This window comes from Salmo salar, chromosome ssa24 (assembly GCF_905237065.1).
Source record: "Salmo salar chromosome ssa24, Ssal_v3.1, whole genome shotgun sequence".
Lineage (NCBI taxonomy): Eukaryota > Metazoa > Chordata > Actinopteri > Salmoniformes > Salmonidae > Salmo > Salmo salar.
Window position 1 is genome coordinate 21,906,534 of NC_059465.1, and position 8,577 is coordinate 21,915,110.

Here is an 8,577-nt window from a genome sequence, read left to right on the forward strand (position 1 = left end):
GACTGCTACCCAATATCATACAGTACACCTCTTATTTCATAGGACTGTTTAAGTGCCCTTTGCTCTCATTTGAAACTGTGGCTGGAAGGTGAAAACTTCATTGAACCTGGTTCTGAGGTTACTGCTTAGCCAGCATGCTTTCTGCAATTAACTGAAATGTCAGGCACTTATAATTCCAGTTATTCTTTCTGTCTGTGGTAGAAAGGCTGTCTCAATGGGTCCTTGGTTACCAATATAAAATGGCAATTGACACTCATGTATTCCTATTTTCATAGCAGACTCCTTGAAAATGAACCATGCATTCACTGTGACTGAAAAGGGAAGCATGCAGCTATGTAAGGGCTGTGTTTATAGTATGAACCCCGGAAGCAATGTGTTCCATTTTAGTAACACTAGCTAAGAGCTAATCCAAGATGTGCTGTTAAGGAGTGTATGCTACTCCTTTAACGCCCAAGGATTTACATGTTATGTTCAGAGGTACAGTGAGGGAAAAAAGTATTTGATCCCCTGCTGATTTTGTACGTTTGCCCACTGACAAAGAAATTATCAGTCTATAATTTTAATGGTAGGTTTATTTGAACAGTGAGAGACAGAATAACAACAAAAAAATCCTGAAAAACGGATGTCAAAAATGTTAGAAATTGATTTGCATTTTAATGAGGGAAATAAGTATTTGACCCCCTCTCAATCAGAAAGATTTCAGGCTCCCAGGTGTATTTTATACAGGTAACGAGCTGAGATTAGGAGCACACTCTTAGTGCTCCTAATCTCAGTTTGTTACCTGTATAAAAGACACCTGTCCACAGAAGCAATCAATCAATCAGATTCCAAACTCTCCACCATGGCCAAGACCAAAGAGCTCTCCAAGGATGTCAGGGACAAGATTGTAGACCTACACAAGGCTGGAATGGGCTACAAGACCATCGCCAAGCAGCTTGGTAAGAAGGTGACAACAGTTGGTGCGATTATTCGCAAATGGAAGAAACACAAAAGAACTGTCGATCTCCCTCGGCCTGGGGCTCCATGCAAGATCTCACCTCGTGGAGTTGCAATGATCATGAGAACGGTGAGGAATCAGCCCAGAACTACACGGGAGGATCTTGTCAATGATCTCAAGGCAGCTGGGACCATAGTCACCAAGAAAACAACACTACGCCGTGAAGGACTGAAATCCTGCAGTGCCCGCAAGGTTCCCTTGCTCAAGAAAGCACATATACATTCCCGTCTGAAGTTTGCCAATGAACATCTGAATGATTCAGAGGACAACTGGGTGAAAGTGTTGTGGTCAGATGAGACCAAAATGGAGCTCTTTGGCATCAACTCAACTCACCGTGTTTGGGGGAGGAGGAATGCTGCCTATGACCCCAAGAACACCATCCCCACTGTCAAACATGGAGGTGGAAACATTATGCTTTGGGGGTGTTTTTCTGCTAAGGGGACAGGACAACTTCACCGCATCAAAGGGACGATGGACGGGGCCATGTACCGTCAAGTCTTGGGTGAGAACCTCCTTCCCTCAGCCAGGGCATTGAAAATGGGTCGTGGATGGGTATTCCAGCATGAAAATGACCCAAAACACACGGCCAAGGCAACAAAGGAGTGGCTCAAGAAGAAGCACATTAAGGTCCTGGAGTGGCCTGAAGGTTCGAGTTGCCAAACGTCAGCCTCGAAACCTTAATGACTTGGAGAAGATCTGCAAAGAGGAGTGGGACAAAATCCCTCCTGAGATGTGTGCAAACCTGGTGGCCAACTACAAGAAACGTCTGACCTCTGTGATTGCCAACAAGGGTTTTGCCACCAAGTACTAAGTCATGTTTTGCAGAGGGGTCAAATACTTATTTCCCTCATTAAAATGCAAATCAATTTCTAACATTTTTGACATGCGTTTTTCAGGATTTTTTTGTTGTTATTCTGTCTCTCACTGTTCAAATAAACCTACCATTAAAATTATAGACTGATCATTTCTTTTTCAGTGGGCAAACGTACAAAATCACTTGGGGATCAAATACTTTTTTCCCTCACTGTAAACTGGCTCTGGCAGCCAAAACAGCCAAATACTCAATTGCGACACGGTTCTAGAAACATAGCCCTTTACTTTAATTTCACATCAAAATAATTTTACAAATGGCAAATTTACACTTACTGTACATGGTTTTTACACAGTTGTAGTCAACAGTATTTCTCACTTACAACAGTTTTCTCGTGTCCTTCTTCTCTTATACACAGGTGTTTGGAGACGCTAGATTGCTAATTAGAACAGGTGGTTGCCTCTCTCTTCCGTAAACAAGCGGTAACATGGAATTGTGGCCGGGGGGGGTAGTAATTCTACCTTTTGTTTCATGAAAATTCTTTCTCGATTATATGAAAGTAAAGTCCAAAGGTTTCCAAAACCGTATCACGAGCGCCGGGACTGTTGTACACAGTTCCGCGCCGTCATCAATGCTTCAACTGAGAACCAAAGAGGGAGCCCTCTTTGGTGAATGAGAGCTAGCTCTCATTCTTGTACACCAAGAAATCAATTTATTATGAAATCTCAGTTTCAGCAGTAATGGATGGATTAAATACCACAAATGTAAAACATATGGCATTATTTAATTTAGGCTAGCACCTGACAAGCTAGCTACTGTAGCCACACCTGCACTGTACATCAGGCAGTATGACCCAAGCGTGAAAATAGATAATTTGCTACTGTTGTATTGATATTATATAGCTCAATAGTAATGTTACAAAACTCTGAACGAGTACTGCACATACCGTAGGAACCCTATGTGGTATGTAATATAAATAAATAACACACATTTAAGCCTGTCTTTATTGTTCAAATATTATTCATTGGGCTTTTGTGTTAAAATAATCAAAATGACCAAAACACCTTTAGAAATAATATTTGTCACAGAAATGCCTACTAGAGTTTTCTTTAAGGTTCATTAAAGACAACATTTTCCAATGAAAATGTACAATGAAAATCATGCATCATTAAATATGGAAATCCTGAATTATATTAGAAATCGGCAAGATCTGAGATGGTGCCTATTAAATTAAAGAAAGATATCATTTATTTTATCAAGGTAGAGTTGATATTCTGTTAAATGTAAATGTGAAATGCAATGTTCTACTCTTTTTGATTTATTGCTGCTAGTATGTTGTTCAAAGACCCATGTTACATTTCAATAGGGGACAATGTGTATACGTTCAAATGTAAACTGCTCTTGTATGCCTGGCTCTACTCACCAAATGAAATTGGTATAATTTAAAACATAAATTAATAAACACATTTGAAAGTGTGCAGAGAAAGGCAATCTTCCTATTTTTCATTAGGATCCTTTAATATTTCATTGAAGTACCACACTCCCATTACAACACAGGGCCTGCCTCTCCCTGCTTGGTGGGTGATGTATAGACAAATGCATTGCTTTTACACCACACATTTTATTAACAATGTGCACAGACATCTCCATTGCAGGAAAATAGCAATGAAGATGAAAAAGTATTGCTGTTTTTTGTTTGGTTTTGTGTATATGTAAATTACCTAGGTTGAGTATGTTAGCATTGTGTAGGCTTATTCTGTTGTTTAAAATTGCCATATGTCACCAAATAATCTACAGTAGGCTTACCCACCACCCTTACTAGTAGGTAAAGACTTTTGAAAGAATTGTCATAATATTATTTGAAAAGCAGTTAATATTTATGGAGCAAATGTAGCCAGTCTGGATGTAGTCAACACTCATTACACAAAACTGCAGCTTGCCTTCAGTGGATATGGTTTTATTATAATACACTCCTCTTACTTTGTCAGAACTTGTTTTGTCATACATAGCGCACAAGCTATAGACTAGTTTGATTTATTGAGTGTGAGCATAATGGGGTATGGACTCGCTATACTGAGTAGATCTGGAGTGCTGATTTCTATAAAGAGATGAGTCCTGAGTGGCCTTTGAGCTTTAAACAGTTCAGTTAATTAACATTTGATCCCACCTATCCTTGCATCTATGATGTTCATTCTCAATTCCATTTCAAAGCCCACTGAACACATTACAACCATCTTTTCCTCCTAGAGCTAGTACAACATATGCTGTTATATGAGGATTGCAACAAGGTTTCAAGTAGCCTCCTCCCGAAATTGATGGTGGCTTATCTTACCTTGTTGGGTAATGGCAGACCTGTGAAGGCTTGTGACAGGAGACAGATGTTCTCTTTACCTCTCAGCAGAGGCATGTCAGCAAGCATGGGATGCCTTTGTGCTGGTAAAGTACACTGACATCAAGTCCCAAAAATAGAAGAGGGAAAAAGGCACATTCTCTCTTTCTCTCTCTCTCTCTCTTTCTCCCCCCCCCCGCCACCACCATTACGAGCAGGTCATAGACTGTTCTCTTTAAATGCTCTATGTACCTAGAGCACAGTCAGATCAGTAGGTTATATTCTGTAATGGGAAGTCATTAGCTTTGGGTCTGGTGCTGTGTGTTCTCAATCCCTTGCTGCTACATTCATATTTTATATCTCATGTTTCACACAGTATTAACAGCTGCAGCTTGTTTTCACCATCTGTAGACAATTACTTTGAGTTTACTTGGCTTTGTTATAATATCATGTTTTCATATAGCATCTCTCTCAATAGGCACCATACCGCAATCTCTGACAGGTGCTGAGGAATTTGCTCAGGAGACACAGTGAGTTGAATTATTATTGCATTATTTAGTCTTGAAATAAACAAACAAGTTCCTTACAAACATTGTGTGCTACCAAGTCATGTGTTCAATTGTTCTGTGCAGCCAATTATTATTCATATCAACTAGCAAGTACCCCCATTGCCCCTTAACTCCAACAGGCCACCGTTAATGTGTAATACTTCCCCGACCGTACGCTCTCATTTGCTCCTCACTATCTCTTTGTTCTGTGACCTTTCTGCATTCACCTTGCCTTGTTTCACCTATTTTCTATCACCAGACTAGCTCAGATTCCTCAGTCTAGTTTCAGTATAATAACTTGACACTTCACATTGCATTAGTCTTAGTCCCGACAACAAGGTTATGTGACCTATAGTGTCAGAGAGCATACTCCATACTTGCCTGGAGTAGCTATTTATCAAGACAGCTTTGGGCCACCTATGATTCATAGCAGAAGAAATACAAATATGAGGCTGTGGCTAGTGGCGATGGCTAGAGGCAATGTTTGTGTGACAACAACACCTTTAGTGACCACCATAAAGGCTATACAGTAGCTCTCTCTAGGAAGGATAACCATGGCACAGGACTTGTGAGAATACATATTTTTATTTTATTTACCCTTTATTTTATCAAGGATTGATACCCTAGACCAAGGTCTCTTTTACAGATGAGCCCTGAATTCCAGAAATTAATTTAGGAAGTGATTTTGTATTTTTTTTATCAATAAATACCTTCTACTCCTCAGTTTATTCAGGAGTCAAAAACAATTGATGGTGTTTTTTCAAATTCTGAATTGTTATTTACTTCCTGAGTTTACTTCCTGAATTGATGCCTTCAATTCGATTTGACCCCAGCCTTGAAGTCCAGGAGTTTTTTGTGACCTGACCGGGTAAAGCTCAGGTGCCTAAATACATACATTATTCCCAATAGTATGAGGTAGCAGGAAAGATGTTATGCTATCACAAAGGCAGATCCACAGTATCAACTTTGACAATGAGCGTAGAAGCTAGCCAAGCGTTGTGCTGGCCAGGGTGGGGTGGATAAGGGGAGACCCAGGACCAGACAGAAGGAGGTTGTGTTGTGAACCCTGAGGAGGTTGTTAGGAGACCAGTGACCACTGGCATGATGTCATACTTCACATGTAATCACTCATCCCAGCACCGCTGGCACTAAAAATGACGAGCATAGATACTGACCATTCATACTATCATGACAAACAAACGTGTTAATGTGAAATTCAGATATTTTTTTTCAAATGCAAAAAAATATTGTTTCTCTCAAATTTTGTGCACAAATTTGTTTACATCCTTGTTAGTAAGCATTCCTTCTTTGCCAAGATAAGCCCTCCACCTGACAGGTGTGGCATACCAAGAGCAGCATAATCATTATACAGATGCACCTTGTGATTGGGACAACAAAAAGCCACTCTAAAATGTGCAGTTTTGTCACACAACACAATACCACAGATTTCTCATGGTTTGAGGGAGCGTGCAATTGGCATGCTAAAATGGCGGTGGAAGAAATTGCAGCAGTTTTACGGGCGCCCAACCAATTGTGCTATTATGTGTTTGTTTACGCGTTATTTGTAACTTATTTTGTACATAATGTTTCTGCAATCGTGTCTTACGGCAGAAAAGAGCTTCTGGATATCAGGACAGCGATCACTCACCTCGGATTAGACAAAGATTTTTTCAACAACAAGCAAGACTCACATGATATCCTCCAAACACCCGGCAGGGCCGATATCCCAGTTATTCGCAAGAGGAAGCGACGCAGGTACAGAGGACGAAGAGCCGGATGCCTCGTCAGGACCCGCAGAAGGCGAGTAAGAAAGCTGCCGTTACCGTCAATATTACTCGCCAACGTGCAATCATTGGACAATAAATTAGACGAGGTACGATCATGAATATCCTACCAACGGGATATCAAAAACTGTAATATCCTATGTTTCACGGAATCGTGGCTGAAGGATGACATGGATATTCAGCTAGCTGGATATACGGTGCACCGGCAGGATAGAACAGCAAGACAACAGGGGGCGGTCTGTGCATATTTGTAAACAACAGCTGGTGCACGAAATCTAAGGATGAAGATTTTGCTCGCCTAAAGTAGAGTATATTGTGATAAATTGCAGGCCACACTACTTGCCTAGAGAGTTATACTTATACAGCTGTTTATTTACCATCACAAACAGATGCTGGCACTAAGACCGCACACAGTCAGCTGTATAAGGTAATAATCAAACAGGAAACCACTCACCCAGAGGTGGCGCTCCTAGTGGCTGGAGACTTTAATGCAGGGAAACTTAAATCAGTTCTACCAAATCTCTATCAACATGTTAAATGTGCAACCAGAGAGAAAACAATTCTAGATCACCTGTACTCCACACACAGAGACACGTACAAAGCTCTCCTTCGCCCTCCATTTGGTAAATCCGACCACAACTCTATCCTCCTGATTCCTGCTTACAAGCTAAAATTAAGCAGGAAGCTACAGTGACTCGGTCTATAAAAATGTGGTCAGATGAAGCAGATGCTAAACTACAGGACTGTTTTGCTATCACATACTGGAACATATTCCGGGATTCTTCCGATGACATTGAGGAATACACCACATCAGTCACTGTCTTTATCAATTAGTGCATCGAAGACGTCGTCCCCATAGTGACTGTATGTACATACCCCAAACAGAAGCCATGGATTATAGGCAACATTCGCACTGAACTAAAGGGAAGAGCTTCCGCTTTCAAGGTGCGGGAATCTAACCCGGTAGTTTACAAGAAATCCCATTATGCCCTGCGACGAACCATCAAACAGGCAAAGCATCAATACAGTGCTAAAATTGAATCATACTACACCGGCTCCGACGCTCGTCGGATGTGGCAGGGCTTGCAAACTATTACAGACTACAAAGGGAAGCACAGACGCGAGCTGCCCAGTGACACGAGCCTACCAGACGAGCTAAATCACTTCTAAGCTCGCTTCGAGGCAAGCAACACTGAGGCATGCATGAGAACAGCAGCTGTTCCAGAAGACTATGTGATCATGCTTTCCGTAGCTGACGTGAGTAAGACCTTTAAACAGGTCAACATACACAAGGCCAGATGGATTACCAGGACGTGTGCTCCGGGCATGTGCTGACCAACTGGCAGGGGTCTTCACTGACATTTTCAACATGTCCCTGATTGAGTCTGTAATACCAACATGTTTCAAGCAGACCACCATAGTCCGTGTGCCCAAGAACACAAAGGCAACCTGCCTAAATGACTACAGACCCGTAGCACTCACGTCCGTAGCCATGAAATGCTTTGAAAGGTTGGTAATTTGCATACCACCCAAACAGATCCACAGATGATGCAATCTCTATTGCACTCCACACTGCCCTTTCCCACCTGGACAAAATAAACACCTATGTGAGAATGCTATTAATTGACTACAGCTCAGCGTTCAACACCATAGTACCCTCAAAGCTCATCACTAAGCTAAGGAACCTGGGACTAAACACCTCCCTCTGCAACTGGATCCTGGACTTCCTGACGGGCAGCCCCCAGGTGGTGAGGGTAGGTAGCAACACATCTGCCATGCTGATCCTCAACACTGTAGCTCCCCAGGGTTGCGTGCTCAGTCCCCTCCTGTCGTCCCTGTTCACCCATGACTGCATGGCCAGGCACGACTCCAACACCATCATTAAGTTTGCAGACGACACAACAGTGGTAGGCCTGATCACCGACAACGACGAGACAGCCTATAGGGAGGAGGTCAGAGACCTGGACGGGTGGTGCCAGAATAACAAGCTATCCCTCAACGTAACCAAGACTAAGGAGATGATTGTGGACTACAGGAAAAGGAGGACCGAGCACGCCGCTATTCTCATCGACGGGGCTGTAGTGGAGCAGGTTGAGAGCTTCAAGTTC